This window comes from Dermochelys coriacea, chromosome 11 (genome assembly GCF_009764565.3).
Source record: "Dermochelys coriacea isolate rDerCor1 chromosome 11, rDerCor1.pri.v4, whole genome shotgun sequence".
NCBI classification, from domain to species: Eukaryota; Metazoa; Chordata; order Testudines; family Dermochelyidae; genus Dermochelys; species Dermochelys coriacea.
This window is the reverse complement of record NC_050078.2, coordinates 43,613,826-43,636,990: the sequence shown is the minus strand read 5'-3', so window position 1 is coordinate 43,636,990 and position 23,165 is coordinate 43,613,826.

Here is a 23,165-nt window from a genome sequence, read left to right as displayed (position 1 = left end):
ATCTGTTTCTTGCGCCTCCACCATACTCTTCTCTGATCTACACTTTTCTTCAGGAATGTGCATGGTTACATCCATTGGAGACGAAGATATGGATGCTGCAGTAGCTGCCAGGTCACCTGCACTCTGACTAACTTGAAGATCAGGCATCTCCTCACCACTCGCATCCTCACTGGGGCCGGAAGGCTCACCGTGAACGTTTGTGTCTATGTATCTCAGGAGAGCTCCTTCCTGCTTAGATAGAAAAACTTCATTTGCTTTCTTTCTTTTTCTGAATGTTGCCCCAGGGGCTGTTTTCTTCTTTCACTAGTGACTGCTGTTCTGTGCCAGCTATAGTGGCGCTCCACACTCAATTGAAGGGGACAAAGCAGGCTGGTAGCAGGGCCTGAGTGAGGGAAGATATCAGCATCTCAAGGGCCTAACTGGCTTCTACTACTTCAGTTGACTGCCTGTTCTCCTCAAGTGTGTTCAGGGAAACAGCAGGAAGCTCCCTGAGAAGCTGGTGTTAATAGGTCCTGGCTCCTGAGGGTGCTAGAGAGGTACATAAGAGGCACCTCCTCCTCTCTCTCCCTGCAGCTCCTGCTGCTTTCTGTTATTCCCTCTCACCTTTTCTCCAACAGAAGTGGGGTGGGAAGCCTCCCTAAGCATTTTTTTAATGTCTCCCAAACCCTGCAGAGGGTGGGGTCCCCAAAACCTGGCTATTGTGGGTCTCAAACCAAGAACCCCCCCCAAGTCCCTGCAGATCTCAGGTCTCCCCCAAATCTAAAATCCCTTTTGAAAAACAGGGGTGGGGTACCCCAAACCCAGCAGCTCTTGGGTCCTTTTGAAAATGGAATCTCGTCCCCCTCCCCCGCAGGCCAACCCCTCCCACCCCCCTTTTTTAGCCTCTCCTAAGTCAAAAAGGCTAGTGAGTGACGGGGGGAGGGGTAAGGACGCAGCATCCCACTGCCTTCTCATTGGTCGAGATGACCTGAGCTGTCTGCTTCCTGTTGTCTCTCCTCCCCCACCAGCTGTGGGGCAGCTGTTGCCGGAGGCGATGCCCCCATTCTGGTCCCTTCCCCCACCCTAAAAGGGCACCTGTCCACCCTGCTGTTTGGAGGATGGGACCCACCTGGCCGGGGGGCATAGCTGCTCCCCTTCCCTGCTGCTGTGCAGGACCCGGGGTGTACCCAATGCCCCCCTGGTCGCCTCCCTGCTGGAGCTCTCGGGGTGGGGGCAAGGAGAGGGGTGTCCTGGGTCACTCACTAGCCCCGTTTCTCTTGCCCCCTTCTCCAGGTTCATCTTTCCCCCCCTCTGCCCTGCTGTCAAGGGGTCAGCGCCTGTCCCCCACACATTTATTAATCAGCCTCAATAAAAGAAGTTTAATACGAAAAAAAATGTTTCTTGTGTCTTCCTTTCTCCAGCACAGCACTCCACCATCTCTGTGCATCTAGAGCAGAGAGAATACATATGCACCAGCAGCAGACACTATTTTCTACACTCTGGGTCCTAGTGGCACCTCCCCGCCCCAGTCTGGCACCTGAGGCGGCTGCCTCAGTTTGCCTCATGGTAAGGCCAGCCCTGGTCTGTCTGTCCTTTCTTTCTTTCTTTCTTTCTTTCTTTTAATTCCCACATCCTCCTCCCATTCTTCCCCCACAATATATTTTAAAGGTCTCAGTGTCCTCCTGATGTGGATTGGAAACAAATGTCAAAACCTCAAAACAGTTTGTGAAATGGACATATTTGACCACCAGCCCTATCACTAGAATTGTTTCTTAGCTGCCTAAATGACTTATGGAGAAAGTGCTTGTACCTGTACCTGATCTGGCATTACAAGGGATAAACTGTGCTAAGTTGCTGCCCTGCTTCTCCTATTTGTTTTCATTGGGTGTATTTGATCATGTGAAGTTGGGTTACTCTACTGCTAGACGCCTTTTGCTCTCTTTTTCTTTTGCTGCTGTTAATTTAATTTAGCATTATATTTCTTTTCCACTGTGAATTCTTTTTTTTTTGATAAAACACAAATGTGTTTTTTGATAGTCGCTTGCTTCATACATGTCTGTCAGATTATTAGAATAGGAATGGAAAAGAACTCTGAATAGGATTGAGAGGTTATTTTGTCTTGCTTTTAATTATTTATTTTCTTCCAAGTTTGGATTGGTAGCATCCAATGAACTGCCTATGCTTAATTGAAACCATTTATTGCCTGTTGGTAGGGCTGGCGGTTGGAGAAATCAGATTTGTCATGTGTGCTTCAATTTGCCTTTTGGAAAAGTTCCCAGAATTTCTTAGGCCAAAATCTTTTGTTACACTTATGTAAAAATAGTGAAGGCAACAGGAGTTTTATAGAATCATAGAAATGTCAGGCTGGAAGGGAATTTGAGAGGTCATCTAGCCTAGCCCCCTGTGCTGAGGCAGGACCTAGTATACCCAGACCATTCCTGACAGAGGTTTGTCCAACCTGCTTTTAAAAACCTACAGTGATTCCATAACCTTTCTTGGTAACCCATTCTAGATCTTACCTATCCTTGTCATTAGAAAGTTTTCCTAATATCTAACCTAAATCTTCCATGCTACAATTTACTTCTTGTCCTACATTCAGTGGACATAGAGAACAAAGTGCATTTTTGAGGGAGGAATTGGAGTCTCTCACTGTATGGCTAGTATCATAAAGTGAGATTTACAAGCAAACTGCAAAATGGTTTCCCCACTATTGTTTTCATGGCATTTCACTCCCTTTTCTCTCCTTCTTCAGTAAATAAAGGCTCCAAGTTTCAAAATGTAGTGCTTAAAATTAGGAGCCCAAATTCAATAGAACTGCCCTAATTTGCAAAGGTGCTGTTCATCTTTAGGTTCCATTGACCTGAATGGGAACTGGAGTTCAACAGTACCTCTGAAAATCGGGCCAGTTTGATTTTTAGGAATTAGAAGCCTAACTTTAAGCACCCAGCTTTGACACTTTTGACCCTAAATCTCTTATTTGTACCAAATTTATTCTTCTCTGATGATTGTGGGAGTTGTTCAATCTCTGTCAAACACAAGTGTCCTATAAAATAAACTGTATATCTATAAAGAATTGGAGAATCCTGATATTCTAACCACTTGAATATTAAAAGTGGACTTGTCAGATTTATAATTTTTTTACATTTTAAAGCTATCTCACTCCTGTATATGAAAATTGGTTAAGCTTCTTTGTGTATATGTGAAATAAATAGGTTAGAGAACTTATTTAATTTAACTCTGGTGTTTGAATGAATTAAACTTCACACTTCCAACCTGCTAAAGCTGCTATATTCATCATACATGATCTCACAACCTAAAATTATGGGCCAAATTCTATGATCAAATCCACCCCCCTTGTGCTGCTTACACAATGCAAAGTGATCAGAAGTCCTCATAAATCTTCTGATGTCCTATAATGCAAGATTCCCCAGTAGGCTTACAGCCAGCGTAATCGTCGTCTATGTTTCCCTCCCTGTAGCACCAATGCAGAAAGCTTTTTGGGGAGAAGCATGCAGTAGTCCTAGCATGATGTACTGTCTTTCCCCAAAAAGAAAAGGAGTACTTGTGGCACCTTAGAGACTAACAAATTTATTAGAGCATAAGCTTTCGTGAGCTGCAGCTCACTTCATCGGATGCATTGCATTTCCGAAATGCATCCGATGAAGTGAGCTGTAGCTCACGAAAGCTTATGCTCTAATAAATTTGTTAGTCTCTAAGGTGCCACAAGTACTCCTTTTCTTTTTGCGAATACAGACTAACGCGGCTGCTACTCTGAAACCTGTCTTTCCCCAGCTGGTGGACAATCCCTTTCAGATTATTGCCAGCTGGTACAAATTACAGCAACCATGAGATTGCTCAAACTTGTACCAGGGCTGGGGCAGAGAATCCGAATGTTCCAGCCAGCTCCCTGACAGCCTGCCACCCACTTTATCTGGCCCTATGGTTTCATTTTCCATACTCTTTGAAGATACATTTTGGACTGCATATGGCAGTGACCTGGTTTTAAGCTTAAAGAATCTTTTGTCATGCACAGAAAAATGAAATACAAAACAGTCCGTGCAATCACTACTTTATTGTAATTGAGAATTTTTTTACTTAATGAGAAAAAATCTATACAGTAGCTGCACTGAGATCAGGTTAGGAACATAGGAGTTGCCACCTTTAATAACAGATCAATGACACATTTAGTCAGGAAGAATGCCTGTCAAAATGTACCTGGCTAATTCTGCAGTACTGTATCACAAGGGAAACATTTCTCTCTGACCCTTCTTATTGACTAATTTATGCCTAAAAGTCCTCATTTTTGTTCTAGGAATACTTCAAATTCTAATCTTCTTCAGATACTGTGAACTGGATATAAAATAATGTAACCTTCAAAAATGTCTTTGAATGACTCCAGCATACTCTGTACTTAGGGGTAACTAGGGATCTATACAGATCTCTATTGTTAATAATTTCTAGCACACTTGTTTAGCACTTTCCTAGTACTGAATCTCAAAGGCGGGGCGCCATCCCCATGTTTATAGATTGGGAAACTGAAGCATAGAGCAATTATGTGACTGGTCCATCATCCCACACTTCTGAATAGCAGAGCTGAGAATAGAGATGTCCTTAAAATGGATATCTGGTAGTAATAATTTCAGCGTTAAGTGGGAAAACGTTTTCTGCATCTGAATCACTTGCTTAGTTTTATTCCATGTGCTTTGCTAGTGTGATTCCATTTTTTTTCTGGATGGAGTAGATCAGATCTCAGACCCCTGCGGGGAGTACCCTTGCAAACCTTGCTATGTATTGTCACAGTTTATATCTTGGTATAGTTAGCCTGCTTTTAAATTACACTAAGGGATTCTGATCATTTTCAGCTACCAGTGCAGAGTTTATTATTAAGAAAACGATCTAGGTTTACATCATACAGCCAACTGGCTGGCCAAGTCATATACTGATCACGTTAGAGTGTGCCCAAAATGCTTACAGTGCAAATTCAGCTCTGATTAATGCTGGAATCACTGAGTATACATTAGCAGCAGAAGATGTATACCTTGTGAATTTGAACAGTACTCAAAGACATCCGTTTTTTAAATTGTAGACAAAAGTTACATGCAGACAGTAGATTCAGATTTGGTTTAGAGCCTTGTCCCTCCCCTTTCTTCAAGTGGATTAGTAGCTGCACTCTATTGAAAAGTGGTAAATAAATACTGTTTCGTTTCTATATGTAAGCCTTTCTGAAATCAGTTCTCTAATGTATATGTCTAGATAGTAAACACAAACTACTCAGCTAGAAGAAGAATGAAGTATTTCTCAAGGAAAGCAAAAAACATGAAAGGCTGACCTCACCAAAACAAATGGGTGCTCAGCACCTTGCAGATTCTAGCCTCAGATACTTTCATGTTTTATTCCAGAGCAGTTATTTAGAGGACACATCCTCCAGATTTTCCTCTTGGTTTGTTGGTGGAGGACGTGATATTCCTATTTGAGGATAGGGAAGACACACAAAGGTCTGATAGTGTGAACTAAGGTAAATAATATACCATATTTAGGAAACAGTAATGCAAACTGCAGGAAAATATAGAGGAAGCAAAGGAAATGTGTATAATGTTTAGGAATTTAAAGATGATGAACCAAAACCTGGAATGGGCAAAGAATTTCCTTGAGTTCCCTTACTAGAGCTAGCATGCCAGGACCTTCACTTACTCTATTCTCAACATCGAAACAATCTGGTTAAATTAAAGAAGAGTAACATTATGATGTACTCATGCTAATCTGCATGTGGTTTATTATTCTGCAATTCCTAAACCAACCATATTTGCCGTTGTTAATTTTATCTTCCTGCACTGTGTAGATAAAGCCTGCTTTGCCCATTAGGAAATGGAAAAGACCTATTGGATCATCTCTTCTATCTAATTTATAAAAGTATATGACTCTCTGAATGTATCTATAGCATATACAGAGAAAGGGACTCTATATGGTACAGTAAATAGCTTTACAGTTGGACAGCTTAAAGAATCTAAAAATAAACCAATAGTAGTTGTCGCCATTTGCTTTACATCTGTCATGCACAGCATGTATTCCATTCTTGGTCCCATCAATTCCTGCAGAACTTAAGCTGTATTTCAAATAACATTATATACCTAGCCTTATCATTGCAGATTTAATTATCCAGCTGTGAACCAATTCAGTGAAGTGTTCTAGGACAGCCTGAGAAATGTGAACTACCCACTTCAGCTCAATGGAATGACTGTAAAATCCATTATGTCCACATTAATAACTATTTTGCTTATTTTATTTTATTTCATCTAATGTACTCATCCAGTGTGGTAGGGTAACAGAAATTTTAGCTAGAAAAGATCTCTTAAATCTCCCCCCATCTTCACATATGACTCTGGTGAAGTGGAGTACAGGTGACTGGGAGCAGAAGAGAGCTCTTCTCTATGTGCTAGATAGGTTGGGCGCATCTGGGGATAAAAGTTATCAAATCAGGTTGGACAGCTCTGTGGAAGGCTCACTGTAGCTAATTCTGCAAGGCTTAACATTCTCTTCAAGGCTTCTCTGTCATCTCAACAGAACGCTAATCAAGTTGAAATTGCCATATAGGGGCCGGATTTTAAATTGGTTCGGTAATAATGAAAATCTCAAGTCTCATCCTCACTGATGGGATTTTGCAAGTCAAACATTGTACTGACCAACTCAGAGGGTTTACAGATTTGAGTCTGAGACAAATGATTATCCAAGGAAAAGAAAGACATTTAATCCGATGGCATCACACTGCAGCTCCACTAATGCAGGGAAAAACCTCTGCTTTGCTCTGGCATCAAATCTTCTGATTAATCATCAATAGCACAAACGCTTAGTGAAAGTTTATGAAGAGCTCATGAGTCTGGCATTAGCGGAAAGCTAAGCAAAGGCTCCAACTTTCTTAAGAACCTGCTGGAATATGTGAAATAGCTTTCTTTGCTGACATCAGATGAAATATTGCTACTTCTATGGTTGGAGTGAAAAAAATGGCATTTTGCTTTTCTTCAGCTTTGTTTGTAAGTTAGAAGCTTCCATATTAAAGCTCAAACTTTTTAATTGTCTGCTTCAGAAGCATGACTTTTTCCACATTGACATATTCTCACAAAATGAGAGGCAATTGTTCTTATGCTGAACTGATTAAGAATCTTCAAAATTTACTTGGACAATTCATCTGTTCGTTGTTCCAGTTGTTTTCCAAGCAGTGTGTGGCTGGAATTAATGAAACTGATGGCAATATTGAGCTAGAACAGAACCATCATCAGAATCAATCTTCTCCAATCCAAATTTGTGACGGAAACTTACTAAATTTCTATAAATGCTTGCTGAGTTATGTACAGCCCTAGTAATAAAGCTTTTTTTCTACAAGCTTTGTTAGAGCTTTTATTTGTGAATAGACCTTTCTATTTATGATTGTGAATAAAACACCACCACCACAATCGAGTAAAAGATTCAAGCCTGCATCCCAAAATGTATGTGGCTACTACAAAGTCCTTGCCTACTCCTGAGAATTTTGGCACGTTAATGACTGTGTGGACCGTCTAGCACACCTGTAATACCCAATGTATCTCACACAGCTGATGCTGACATGGGCAATCGCACTCCCTTGTAGATTGCATTTGCTCTGAACAAAGGTAACCAACCCACACAAAGTGTCCATGACTATCAGTCATTGGTTCAACTGGTCGTCTTAGTGCAATCTATGTCTCAAACAGGAAACCTGCCGTTGTGTGTCCAAAGCCACTGGAATGGGAACAATTGACTTGTATGTGGAAGATCTGTGTTTTGTGACATGTCATACCACAACTGATAGTTTATGAATTTTAACTATAACACCTGTTTTAAGGATGTCTTCTCACTGTGTGAACCAAATCATTTTGTCATTCGGTAAAAGGGTATAAAGGGAGAAGGCTAAAAAGGCTGCTTGGGGATTAAAGGATTTGGGGAGTGGGACCCTTCCCAGACTGATGGATCAGCCGGGGAAGGGATAGCCCTAATAGGCCGCTCGCAAATTCAGTTGGTGCTACCCTTCTCTCGATACAATCCCCCTTACCCAGAGGGCTCAACCACTGCTGCCCTCCTGGACCCAGAAGGCCTCAGCTATTCTTTGGCAGCCCTGTGCCTCTTGCCCCACTTCCTCTGTTTCCTGTCCTTCAGCCACCCTGCTCTCGCTCTCTCTCTCAGGGGACAGAGAGGACTATGAGGTAAGGGGCAAAGCATAACTGGAACAGAAGGGAGTGGGAAGGAGCAGGTTGAGCTGCCACTTGTTCCCACAAGAAGCATGGTGAGATGCAGGGTGCAGAAGGCGCTATTCTGTGAAGGAATGAGAGCAACTGAGGTACTAGTCAGCTGCTCCCAGCACTGCAATCCCCCTTGGCACTGCACTCTCTCTTTGGCCCCTACAGCTGTGCAACAAGACCTTCCTGTCACCTTTGCTTTTCCTGTTCCCCTCCTCTTCCACCACATTTTGTGCTATATATAGCTTGACTCGCCTGCACTTTCCTTTGAGATTTCATATTTCATGTATCTAGTTTTATGTATGTATGAATTGAAACTTTTTTTGAACTACACAAAAGATGCCATGATGCTTTTCTAAATGTTGTTCAATATATTGTGCGGGATCACATGATTGGAGTCACATGGCATAAGTTCTAGTTCCCTGATTGGTTGAGCCATAGCTGGTGTGCTTAGAAAGCATTTTCACATTGGTTTTCAGAGCTGGTGTGTGCTTTTTGCAAGCTGTTGGAAGCTACTATTAATGTACTAATAATATAAAAACCTATTATTTCTTTATTTACAAGTAGTAAAAGTGGAAGTGTTCCTATTCCCCTGTGGCCTAACCGGTCATCCAGGCCTGGGACTTCCTGAGCCCTGATATTTCAGTTGTATTAGTGTATTTATTAAAGACATTTCAGTTCACTGTATATAGTACTGCTACTATAGTGAACCTTTCTGCTAGTATAAGGGGAGCAGTTTCCCAGGATGCGCTCAATTCTGATATTTCTTCTATACTAGTGGTACTATAGTACTTTAGTCTGACTTCCTTATGGTTATATAGAGGGGAAAATGATAATCCTATTACATTTTTGAAAAGTATCTTTGCAAAGGACACAAGTTTTTCAATCTTTCATTGTTAGGTTTTAAAAATAAAAATGAAGAGGGCAAGTAGCAGCAATAGTGGAGGAAGAAGTGCTAAAGGAATGGGTATTACTAAGAAAGTAGGCAATAGCTGGGAAATGAGTCTGTGGCCTGGTGTAGCACTTCCCTGGGAAAAAAAACCTTCATGCATTGAACCACAGAAAGCAGCTTCGGAAAAGTTTTTGTCTTAGCTGTATAATGTAACTGGGAGAAATAGTGAGCAAACGGAGATAGGGTCATTTCTGAGAGCCAGACTGTGGCCATGGTGATCCTAGAAAAGGAACTGTCACTAGTGAGAAATTTCAAGAGAACAATTTCCTCTGCTGCTGAAGATAATGATGAATGGCTGACAAGGTTGTAAATGCACCTTTTATTTTTTCCTCCTTCATTTCACAGCCCTACAAAACAGAGGAAATAAAGCACAAATATTTCACAGTTGTGTTAATAACCATTATAACGCCTACCAAGGAGATTCACCATCACCTGAAAATTTTAAATCAAGATTGAATGTCTAAAAATATGCTCTAGCTCAATCAATAGGAATGGTCTTGATGCAGGAATTGCTGGAATTATTGGAATTCCATGGCTTGTGTTATGCAAGAGGTCAGACTCGATAATCATAATGGTCCCATTATTAAAATGTAAGAATAATATTTCTAAGATGGCACTATGTTACATTTGCTTCAGTCCAAAATGGATTTCATTTTGTGATGGAACACATTTTGTTTCATGTCATAATTATTTTATTCAGATTTTCCATTCCTCATTCTTAACTTTGGCAATATTCGGTAGAGCTGGAAATGGGCAACATAAAAAGGATGAAAATATTCTGTAATTTATTTATAAAATGAAATGCATTCTTTTGTTTACCTAACCTAATAAATGTCATGCACACTCTTTAGGTAGAAATCTTAGTTCAACACAGTGGAATGTGCTCTTAAGTCTTCCTGGAACAGTAAAATATTAGCTCAGCTCAGATCTTCCTCCTTGTTCTCTCATCCCATTTCAGCTGAACAATTCTGTACCAGGTATTTTCCTCGTGACCTTAATCCCTCCTGTCTTCACACCCTATACACTACTGTAGTTGTATGCATACAAAATATGCCTTGCGAGGTATCATATGAAAGCTAATAACATGCTGGTTATTAACATATTGTAAAATGCATGTATTAACATTAATTAAAACATGTTTAAGACCAGACACCCTAGCCTAGGTAAAGGTGATAAACAGATCTGTCCTAAACAAAGGAATGGGGGTTTACCTCAGTTCACATATTAGCAGTAAACAAAACCATGGAGCTAAACTGGCAGGGGTTATCTTGATCCTGAACTCACTAAATGGTCATAATCCCAACCCAGTATACCTGATGTGCTGTACCTATAATCTTTTTTCTATATTTACTAAATATTTTTCTGTATTTCTATTTACTGCTAATTTACTATAACTCCAAGTTATGTTTCATTTCATATATTCTATTAATGGAGTTTATAGAAATGTGTATGTTTTATAGATTTTCCTAGAATTTCTTAGTTTGTTTGCCTGTATGTTACTTGTATGCAGATCATGAATACCTTGGGACATTAAGATTGAAGGTCAAAATCAAGTCATTACAAATCTAACCTTTTAAAGTTGAGTGCCATTTAGTATGGTTTTCAATTCCTGATAGTCAAAGAGGTTTTCTGATCAGCCATTCAGACGTTGTTCAGGGAGCCCACACTTCGTACAGGATGATAAAGCACATCTGGTTTTTAAGTTAAAAATAGATAATTTATCCAGCTATTGTATTAGAAACATTATTAATTAAAGAAGTCAAAATCTAACCCTTCTCCAGTGTGTGCATGATCTGTGAGAATACATATGATAGTTATGCCTTGATAAGAGGGCCTAAAATGTTTATCTGAAGGTGAGGTACTGCCCCAATAGGTCTTTTCATTTTCTAACTTTCCCATTGTACAATCTACTGTGTTTGTATTGTAAAAAAGTGAGGAACCATTAAAGGTTAAAGAATATATTATACTGATATGTACTTTCATCTAGGACGCTGGACATTTTAGAACAAATTGTGAAGGAAAGAATAATTAAATTCATGTAAATACATGGAAAAGGGGATGTAATGCAACTGTGGTTTGCCAATGGTAGATCATGCTAGACTAACCTGACTTTCTTCTTTGATAAGATAACTGATTTTTTTTAGCTCAGGGAAATGCAGTAGATCTAGTATACTTGGACTTTAATAAGACATCTGACCGTGTATCACATGTGAAATTAGTAATTAAATTATAGAAATTGGGGATTAGTACAAGAGTTGTAAGGTGGGTAAGGAACTGACTAAAGGGAGAAGCCAACTGGTTGTGCTGAAGAGTGAACTATTGGACTCGGGAGAGGTTATTTGTGGAGTTCCTCAAGGATTGGTCTTGGAATCAATTTTATTCAGTATTTCCATTAATGATCTTGGCACAAAAAGTAGGAGAGTGCTAATGCAGTTTGCTGATGATACAAAGTTGGGTGGGATCATCAGTAAAGAGGAGGATTGTAATATTACACAGAATGATCTGGATGACCTTGTACGCTAGAGTAATAGAAATGGGATGAAATTTAATAGTATAAAGCGTAAAGTATAATACTTATAACATATTAATAGAATAGTATATTAATAAATACATTATAACTAATATAATTATTATACTTAGAGTATAATAATAATAATTTATTTTATAAGATGGGGATTCATCAGTTTGAATCCCCAGATGAAGCGAGAGACCTGGGTGTTGGCTGACCACAGGATGTCTATGAGCCACCAATGTGATGTGGCTGTGGAAAATGGCAAATTTGATCCTATGATGTATCAAGCAAGGAATTTCGAACAGAGAAAGGGAAGTATTAATGTGATTGTACAAGGCACTGGTAAAACCTCACTTAGAATACCGTGTACAATTTTGGTCACCTATGTTCAAGGAAGATGAATTCAAACTGGGGAAGAGCTTCTAGGATGACCATGGGAATGGAAGGTGTATCTTATGAGAGAAGACTGGAAGAGCTTGGCTTGTTTAGCTTAGCAAAAGTAAATCAGAGAAGGGATAAGATTGCTGTATATAAATACATGAGGACGGTAAATACCAAGGAGGGTGAAGAGCTATTTAAGCTAACAGATAATGTTTGAACAAGAACAAATGGATATAAACTGGCCATGAACAAATTCTGGGTGGAAATTAGGGGAGTTTCTAACCATCAGAAGAATGAGGTTCTGGAACAGCATATCAATAGAAGTTGTGAGGACAAACAATGTAATTAGATTAAAGAGAGAGCTGGACAAATTGATGGATGGTAAAATGTAAAATGGGGTTGCTTGTTATGGTTCTTCTCCCCTCCCCCCCCAGTGAATTCTGGGTGTGTTTGTGGGAGTTTTTTCTTACTTCTTCTGAAGCAAGGATGGCTACAGCTGGGAATGAGACACTGGGCAGGGTGGACCAGGGCTCTGAGAATTCTCTGTCTCAATTGCTTGGCTGGCTAGTTCTTGCTTACATGCTCAGGTCTATCTGATCACCATATATTGAAATGGGAAGGAATTCCCCCCGCACCCCCATCAGATTGGCAGAGATCTTCGGTTCTCCTTCTGAGGGTTCAGGTCACTTGCAGGGGTCATTTGGGTGTATCTCAATTAATTTTGTGCTATTGCACAACAAAGCCTCGGGCATTGGTGCACCTCAGTTCATACTGTTCTCTGCTTGTGGCACATAATAGTTTAGTCTCCTGGTGGGCTGTAGTAGTTTGGTCTAATTTTTGTTGTTGGGTTTAGTATGTGGGTTCTGGGTTCTTAGGTGGCCTGTGATATACAGGAGATCAGATTAGATGATATGGTGGTCCCTTCTGGCCTTAAAGTCCATGACTCCAAGATAGATTGTGTAGTGCCCGCCAATAGCACAGACCCAGTACCTGAACAAAGAGTTGATACCTCTCTCGATGGCGACTAAGCAAACATTTCCTGCCTCTCTTGATTCCAATCCCTGTACTGGGGTGGGTGAGTGGGAAATAAGCACTAATCTAATCTAAATAAAAAATTGATTTATCATGTTAAACAAAACAGTGTTATATTCTGGAGCACTTGTGGCACCTTAGAGACTAACAAATTTATTTGAGCATAAGCTTTCGTGAGCTCACGAAAGTTTATGCTCAAATAAATTTGTTAGTCTCTAAGGTGCCACAAGTACTCCTTTTCTTTTTGCGAATACAGACTAACATGGCTGCTACTCTGAAACCTGATATTCTGGAGCGTGTTCACTAAGATTGTGATCATGACTCTGTGATCAAGGACCTTGAATATGGATCTAGGAAAGGGCACTGGAAGGGCATGTGTCCTTCCATGCTCCTATGTGGGATGGGGTTATGGGATGTCTGTGCATGTGTGGAGAGACCTCTCCAATGAATATTTGTAATGTCATTTTGTTTGTACCTGTGTTCTTGTGGTGTTTTTTCATGGTTCTAGAAACTTAAAATAATGGTATCTGCAACTCCACGGGGGGCGGGGAGGGGGAAGGGGGAAGAGACCTGGAGAATAGCTTTTCCCAGGAATAAGATATGAATAGGGTTTCTGATTTTAGGTTTTAACCAATAAACACTAATTAAATAACCAAGATACAAAAAATGAAACCTGTTTTATTTGGAAAAACACCCAAAATAGTTACTTGTATCTAAGGACTTGACTACATGGAACAGTAATGTGGACTACAGGAGTGTGATTTCTCTAGCGAATTAATGTGTTTCCCATTAATTTGTCGCCTGGTGCACACTAAAAATTGCCTACTGTTCTTTCACATAGGACTGTTTGAAACAATACTACGTTAAAGTATGCTTGGGAACATTCCAAAGAGATTACTCATTACAGCATATACTACTGCAGGGGTCTCAAACACACGGCCCGCGGAGTTATTTCCTGTGGCCCGCCAAACTCCCCTCCCCACTGAACCCCTCTCCCCAGCATGTCACATCCCCACTTCTCTGCCTACCTCCAGGCGCTTAACGCTTTTCAGGAGGGAGGGGGAAGAGTGGGGAGCCGCATGCTCAGGGGGGAGGCGGAGAAGAGGCAGGGACAGGGTTGGAATACAGGCAGGGAGGGGGTGGAGTTGGGGTGGGGACTTTGGGGAAGGGGTTGGAATGCGGGCACGGAAGGGGTGGGAAGAGGGAGTGGGGGCGGGGCCTTATGGAAGGGGTGGGGCAGAGGCAGAGTGGAGGGTGTCAGTGATGCGGCCCTCGGGCCAATGTACTAGTCCTCATGTGGCCCTCCTGGTGATTTGAGTTTGAGATCCCTATACTACTGTATATAAAATACATTACTCAGTACAACATACACAAAGAGAGAGTCCCAACTCCACCCCCTCCTGATTTTTGGGCATTTACATAGAACTTAAAAATTGTTCATTTCATTTTTCAAGATTTATTTTTAATGAACCCCCCAAAACAGAAGCCAGAGATATGACGTACCTGGGTATTTATATGGTCATGAAATAAAGACTCTCGTGGTTTGAACCTGAAGACTAAGTGTAAGGTTTGCCCATGTATGGCATGCAGGATAACTCTGTCTCTGTTTGCACATGCACAATTTCTGTTTAAATACTACAATAAAACAATGCTGTATGCAAGTATAAAAAAACCGAGTCTTAGAATTCAAGCCTTTTTCTTGAGCTCTTCCACTCAAATACACCACCAACCGTAACTCCACAATTTGGGACCTCTGAAAAGATCAATTAGAAAAGATATCTTTACAACAGAAAAATGTATCATTTTCACATTACTCTTAACAAAGATTCAATGTAAGAAAGCTATGAAAATAGCTCAGTGACTTGACTGCCACCTACTGTTAATCATGCCACATGTATTTTAGTTTCTGTAGCAGTAAGGATGATGCTTTGGTCAAATGTTAAAGAAAAAGTCATTTACCACACATGCTTTATTGAACTAGAGAGTGACTACAGCTGAATTTCCAAATATTAGACATCCCTAGCACTTTACAGTCTATATATTTCTACCATAGCCAATACTGGAGAATTCAGTAAGGCATATAGCACTTCATTCAGGGCTGTCGAATTTTGAGAAGCTTCATCCTTCAATTACAAAAAAAACCCACTACATAAGAAGAAAATTAATTGTTTCAGAAGATTTTTGACCTTTAAAATTGCAAATAGGAATACTCATAATATTATTATTGTTTTGTTGCTGTCACTTTCAATAAGTTCGTCTGAGTACTAACTCGGTTAAAAAAGAAAATATGGAATCTGGCCGCAAAAAGTCTCTAGTAATTTTGCTCAGTAAAGGCCCAATTCTGAAAAGTGCTTAGTGTTTTTTGCTCGTTCTGGCCTGAGTAACAATCAACACTATGCAGAGTGTAGCTATTGTGCAGTATCACTATGACTTTGGATCTTGAGAAGCAACAGAAAATATTTTTCATGACAATATTTTTAATAAGAAATTTTTAATCACAATAAACCAGCCCACAGTCTTAAATGTAAAGTACCATACAGAGTAGTTGCTGACACTTTGTCTTGAGCCATCTGAGGCTGATATTAGATGCAATTTCCATACTGTCTCATGCCTTATTACTTAATTATGGAGAGACACTGTACAGTGTAAAACACTGTAAACAGTTATAAAAGTTGCATGCAAAAATGAGAAGTAAGCTGCTTGTGTAATTTTATACTAATATAGGGAATAGTTATTTACTATTCAGACCAAAGGAGAACTCATGTAAAGGAAAATATTAATGCTTCGCTGGAAATATAGCCTGATATTTTAAATAGATAAATCACCCTAAAATTATACACTATACACAAAAACTATACACTATTAATTGTATAATGCTATCATGGTAGGACTGAGAGATTAAGTTAAGTTTGCATCCTTTTGCACATTTTCACAAGAGGTGGGAGGAAATTAATGAAAATTAAGTCTACCAATTTACTATGTTATGTTTGTGAAAATTCATTACATACATCAACATAGGATGAATAAGTTTTTATTTGTTGGAATGTCAGGAAGCAAAAAGTATTATGTTGCTATTCACAAGAGTTTGTGTCAGAAGCATTAGACAATTTTGCAAATTTTTTACTCAATGCATTCCTTAAATAAGTACTAATATTCACACATAACCTGTGAACAGAAAAGAGACTCCTGTTTATAAATCTCTGATCATCCAACTGGGTAAAAAAAACAACAACCCACATCACTTAAGTGACTGGTCAGATGGTGCAAATAGTTGATAACAAAAATTCATAGTGAACTGTATATAAATAATGCATAGGCCAAAATGTGTTCATATAAACTATTCACTGAAAAATGTCAAATAGCCAAAGCTCATGACTTGGTTGTGGATTATTTAGGAAGAGAAAAATGAGCTAAATTCAACAGATTGGTGTCTGTGAGTAAGTCAACCAGTTGTACTTAAAACTTTAAGAAACATTAATCTTTTGGGTTGAAATTTTCCATATTTGGAGTCTCTCTGAAAGTAAATGCTTCTTTTTAAGCTTGAACAAAATCCCCTTTTTTTGTTTGAGTTCTGAGAGGCAACATTTTTCCTGCTTTAAAAAATTCTGACCGTTCCCCTCCATCCCACCCTTCCTAAGGATAACAAGAAAAATAACTGAACTTTGACATTTCAACGTGGGAAAATAAATAGGCCTCACAGAGGACTGCTTGACTTACTAAATTTGCAACGGAGAGGTATAAAATAACAATGAGCACTGGAAATATTTTGTTGTTAGCTGTACTCTTAAAAAACAGACGGAGAGTGCACATAAGTGTACAGTTCATTGGTTAATGGAATTTACCCTATATTCTTGTAAGATGTGAAGGCCCAACATGACTGAAGTGAAAACAGTTGAACAAATGTCAGACTATTTTACAGCACCTAAAGGTGTGATAGGCACCTCACAATACATATAAATGGAAACACGTGGTCCCTGCTCCAGAAAGCTCCCAATCTCATTTCACACATGACACAATGAAAAGACAACAAAAAAGTGTGGTGGAGATGGGAGGGAAGGCAGGGGTCATAGTAATAGGATTATGTGGTTACTCAGCCAAGGCATTGGCCACAGCATGGCTGAACAATTTGGGGCGAGGTAAGAATATCTTATAAAAAGAAATGCCTTCATTGAGTCCCTTCCTGAGGTGTCTCACTAGAGGTGGTTTTTATGGAGGGATTTGAATGAGGAGTGGTTTGTGGCCTGGCACTGGGTTCAGGAAGGGCAGTTTATGCCTAGGATTGGGCCCATATATATTCTATAAATCCATAATAGCATGTGGCTGTATAAAGTTTTCATGGCTGTCTGCTTTCCCCAGGAATGCCAGTCATGAGTGAGTTATGCATTTTGTTACAAACCAGTGCCAAAGAAGCCTTTGATTTTGAATCACCTAATGACACAGCTGACACATGCATCATAGCTGTACAGTTATCCTTATTTATATTGACTCTGACACTCAGACCATTATATAAAGAGGTATTAATAATATGTTAATTAAACTTATTAAACATTAAGCAAACCAAATGTTAAAATTATAGGATGCTGCATCTATTCCAGTAATACATGACTTACTCAAAGCTAAACAAAGAAGATTTTACTTAAAGTACTAGTAAACTAGCTGATAAAATAAAATTAAGATGACCTTTTGATAGATGTCTGTTTATTGATTTAAATTCACCTTTTTGTGACCAGTGTTGAAGAGGTCTGTTAGAATACAAGCATGTATAGTTACATCAGCTAAACAATTTTTATTTCTTTGTGTGTCGTTATGGAAAGATTGAAGCAAGCTTCACCTAAGTGTAGTGATGCAAAAAAAAATAATAGTATCCAGACTGGATGTGCAACAGCGGAGGGAAACAGGAGCTTCATATTAAAGTGCCTTCTAGGTAGCTGACATGATGCATCTAGTCAGACGTAAATAATGACAGACGGAAACTATCATGAGGTCTGTGAAGCATCAACATGCTGCCATCATTTTCTTTCTAACCTTGCCTTGCTAGCAGCTTTCAGACTTACAGGCTGAGAGATCATTTAAAAAGCAAATCCTAATGATGCTGCCCACTGTAACAACAGCCAGTGAGATTGGCATCAATTTAGCTCAGTTTAGAAACTCAGAATAGCAGCCATTGTTGACTCCATGACACCCTAAAGTCACATTGTTCTTCCCCCACCCAATCTCTCAAGCTATTTATGCATTTTGCAGAAAATTATTTGCCTGTATGGAGGAAGAGAAGTGAATAGTCAATCTCTGTTATTCACTTGCCTCTCAGAGTATAAGCGCTTTGATTATTTCTTTTTACTTGATTGGTTTATGTGAATACCAAATGCCTGGAAGATGTTTTATTTTTCTTTGTATACATTTTTTGTACATTATGTATGCATAGGATAACAGTGAGTAAATAACATCCCACTGTCCCTGTAGCTTAAGCTTAAGACTGTTATGATGCAAATAAACACATTACATGGCTGCCATAATCAATGTGGAATGGCAGAGCAATTTTGCAGATGCAACACAGAGAGAAAAAACAACAGTTAGTTGTGTTGTCCAAATTCAATAGAATCTATTCACCAACACAACCTACAATAAAACAGTAACACATTTTGTTAAGCCAGTCACTTTATTTGCAAGCTACTGGGAGCTGGCGCTGATGTGCAATAACATAATGGCATTATCACTTTGCAAAGCAGAATGTAGCTTTGGTTGGGTGCTAGCAGGGCACAAGGGCTCAGACAGACAGATGACAACATGGAAAAAAAAAGTAGATCAGACTGCTTATTTTTGATTGTACACATTATTTTCATATACAACATTGAATTTCATCCTATTAGCTAAACCTGACCCAAGGCTATATACTGTGTTTTCATTGTTTGTATATTTTGTGGGGGATGACAGGTATGCTTGGCGGATCTTTCCAACACTTTAATCAAAGCAAAAGCATCTTATCTCAGGTTAAGAAGATGCTAATTATTTTTAAAAGTAGCATTTTAAAAGACTTTTTCTATTTCACAGTGTTGTTAATACTAATGCAGAATTCGTGACGCTCAAAGAAAATAGATGGCCCTTGATTCTGTTGATGATATCAGGTACTGTATAGGTTGATTTCCCCAGGCAGATGTGAAAAATGTACTATTTGGTCTTAAATTTAGACTTAATAAATAGCTAATTTAGGATCTTGTTCTATATGCAGGGATATAATCACAAGGCATTCATTTTTAAAAGGTTTCATTTATTCTTGTGAGCTTAATTATTGCAAGGAAACTCTGAGCAATTTGTTTTTTTTTACCAGTGTCTGATTTCTGAGAATGGTTATTAAATATTAAATGGATGCATAATTCAGGCAATTAAGAAAGTAATCACACAAAGTAATGTAATGGAAGTTAATTATTACTGCATAAGCAAATAGTTCATTAATGCTAGTAGTTGCTATGGCTGCATTCTTAATACATGCAGAACTGAAGCATGAATCCTCTGTGTATTCAAAGTACTAGGAAGTATGGTACTGCGGAAAGAGTGTTCCTACTGAAAGGCATAGGCAAATAAGGTCTTTTTGACGCCTGACTTCTCTAAATAAGGTGGGATCATCATTACTTAAGAGAGTTTTATTGAAACCATTGCTGCTTTAGATGCTTATAATCTCTTCTGTTTGTAGTGCAAACCATGGCTTAAATCAAGGAAGAACTTAGGGAATTCAGCTTGTTAAAAAAAAATCACCAATCCTACTTCCCCTGTTAAAATCCTACCCAGTGGTGTTACACTTTGTTAAAAAGCTATAAAATCATTATATATAACTTAAAGGAGTGTACAATTTTTCAATACAAAAGCACAATAGCTGGCAACCACCCTTGTTAGATTCTCTTCCTCAACGACTTGTGCAAAATCTGACATTTCTTTGCTAACACTGTCTCCCTAAAGCATAACATTTCATAAAGACTATTTTAAGTTAAGTCCAGACACACACACATGCCACTATATTCTTCAGTACTTTGTGATGCAATAATATTAGCCTTAGAGCCATATGGTTCAGTAAGAGATGAGAGTAGCTGTGGACTAGGGATGAATAACACGAAGATAATGATCTTTCCCCAGCATCAAATGGCATGGAGACTAGACGGGCAGTCCCATTCATTTTTAGGGGCTTTTAGGGACATGTTGCTTATCCATTTACTGTCTCTTACTCTTATTCTTTGAGGCCCCTGGGGAGAAGACTGGTCTATATCCAACACCTGAGCAACCATTATGTATTGGACAACTGATAGCTAGTGTCTGCTGACCATTATGATGAAAGTGGTACATATCTAGAGGTTCTTGCTTATTGCTGCATGGCTTCCACAGATGAGAGTGGGTAGGTTTTGGAACTGGGTTCTGTTGCTAACTTTGCCATTTAGCACAGCTGAAAAGTGGGCATTATGTTACCCTTGGCATAGATTAGTTAGACTGAGGACTTCTCTAAATTGCCCTGGCTGCCTGTTGCCCTCAAGGGGCTATCTGCCAGCTGGGGGCAATCAGAGCATAGTGCCCATCAGACATACCACTTCCCCATTTCAGAGGCTGCAGGGAAAGGAGGATGAGGTAGGAGTATGAGCTGACTACACTGGCTTAATGCCCACTAATTCCCCAAAGGTGGAGATCAGGAGATTTTCTACCGCAGGAGTTGAGCTGTCCATAGAATCTGAAAATAGAATCATGGCAGTTCAGTGCACGTGCATGAGAGAGGGCATGGTGCACCATAGGAAATGTAATCTGGCCATGTAGTTGAGCCCATAGGGGAGAATGGGAACCTAAGAGAGTGGAACTACAGCACCCAAGAGGCACCATCATGTCTTAGGTGGAAACAGAGATTAGCGTTAACCCAAAATGGAACATTTCAATTGAAAATGTCAACGTAAAATATTTTTGACATTTCTGAATATACTTTTTTAGGAATTTTTAATTCTTTGAAAACTGTTTTGATTTTGTCTCCAAAAATGCAGAAATGTTGGAAATTCCTGTGGGAAGAAACATTTGGGTTTTGATCAGCTCTAACAATGATGACAATCCCATCAGCAGGAACAATCAGGCAGGAACTCAGCCTCCTACAAGAAAGCTCCCTTCACTGTGACGCTTCCTGGGGTACCTAGTGTTGTCAGGCACCTTGCTGCCACCTGTCCTTAGCATGAGGAAGACCTGTCTGTGCCTGCTGTGACTCAGCTCCCTGATGCCCAGCCTCTGAGGGCAGAAGCACTGTCTTTCCAGCTTCACAGGCCTTGCTCTTTCTGAACAGGTTTGTGATAGGCACCCACCACCCTGAGTCCTCCAAGTGCCCAGCCCCTGGTCTACTGAACGCTCACAGAACTCAGATTCCCTACTCCCAAAGGAACAGGACACACCAGCTTACCAGATTCAACACAGGATCACCACTCTGCTTAATACTTAATAGCACTGTAGATAAACTTAGTCTTGTTTTCACTATAAATATATCGTCAAAGAACACAGATTCAAATCATAGTAAGTAAGAATACTGCGGGAAATGACTGCATATAAGACAAAATGATGATGTGCTTTCTAGAGCCTGAACTTAACTCAGAAGATCTTTCTTGGGCTCCTTTACAGGATTGTTTACCTCAAGTCCTTCTCCCAGTGTTTTAAACCAGGGTGGCTGAGATCCTCCTTTCATAAGATTAAGCCCACTGGCAGCTTGTCTTCCCAGATTGACGGATCTCGGCTATACTTCTGTTCCCCAAACAGGCATTGTGTTTACTCAAACACAAGATAACCCTTCCTGGTTTTGTTTTCTTTCTGCAGCACTTGCAATCTACTCAGTAGCATTTAACTCAATAAACAAATAAACTTCCACTGTAAATACACGACAGTCAACCAGGAAGATAAGCATGCCCGCCTCCAGTCTGGAGAAGTCTATCTCAATGCCTGCTACTAGTGATCTGCCTTTAACTTCAAGGCTTTAAGAACATAATTTTCAGTATACTGATATAACTCCTTGCACATTATAACCTTTGTGAAATGTACAGATAATGACCAGTATGACACATACTTTCAGTAGAGACCTTACATGGCCCCATTTGGTGAACCCAGGGGATCCTCTGCCCAGTGGGCATCAAGAGATCCTTGAGTCACATTCACTCCTCCTCCATTTCAGAAGCACACTTTCAACCCTTTATGAAAATCCTGTCAAACAGATGTCTTTTGCAGTGTGCCCAGAATGGCACAAAATTCATCCTAGTTCATATCCAGGTGTTTGGAAGCAAGTTCCAGAGTTTTGGAGCCCTCCCAGAGAATGTCCAGCTAACAGCCCCAGGAAAGGCATGTAGCTCAAATGTCTCTTGCTGACCACAGCAGTGGTAGTATGGCACAGGGATATAGATGACCCCTCAGCTAGGCAGGTAACAGACCAGTTAGGGCTTTATAGATCATATCCAACACCTTAAACTCTACCCAGACACAAATGGGTGACCAGTACAGATCCCAGAGCACTGGTGTCATATGCTCCCAGCAAGATGTCCTGCTCAATAAGCAACCCAATGCATTCTACACCAATATCAGTCTCCAAATGGCTTTAAGGTGATGTACAGTACATTGTAATAACTATGCCTTTGTTACCTCAAAAGTAGACTAACAGTGGCAAGGTCCTCATTCAAAAGGAAGATCACAACCTCCTACTTAGACAAAGATGGTAAAAGCTGACTGGGTTACTGTTATTACATGATCATTGAACAGCAGGTGGAAGTCTGAAATCATCCCTACATTATGAACCCTACCAACTAATGGTGGACATACTACCATAATCAAAGGATCCTCCTTCATCTTCTCCAGCTGCTTCCTCCATCATCGCCTCAGTGTTGTCTTCAGCCAGCCCCATCCATGGCTGAGGAGCTAAACCATATTGTTTGACTAGGATGAGATAGAGACATACAACTGAGTGTCATCAGCATACTGAATAAACCACACACACCTCCTTATTAATACATCTGGTGACCCCATATACACATTGAACAGCCTGTTGTCCTTCAGGATCCCACACTTGATATTT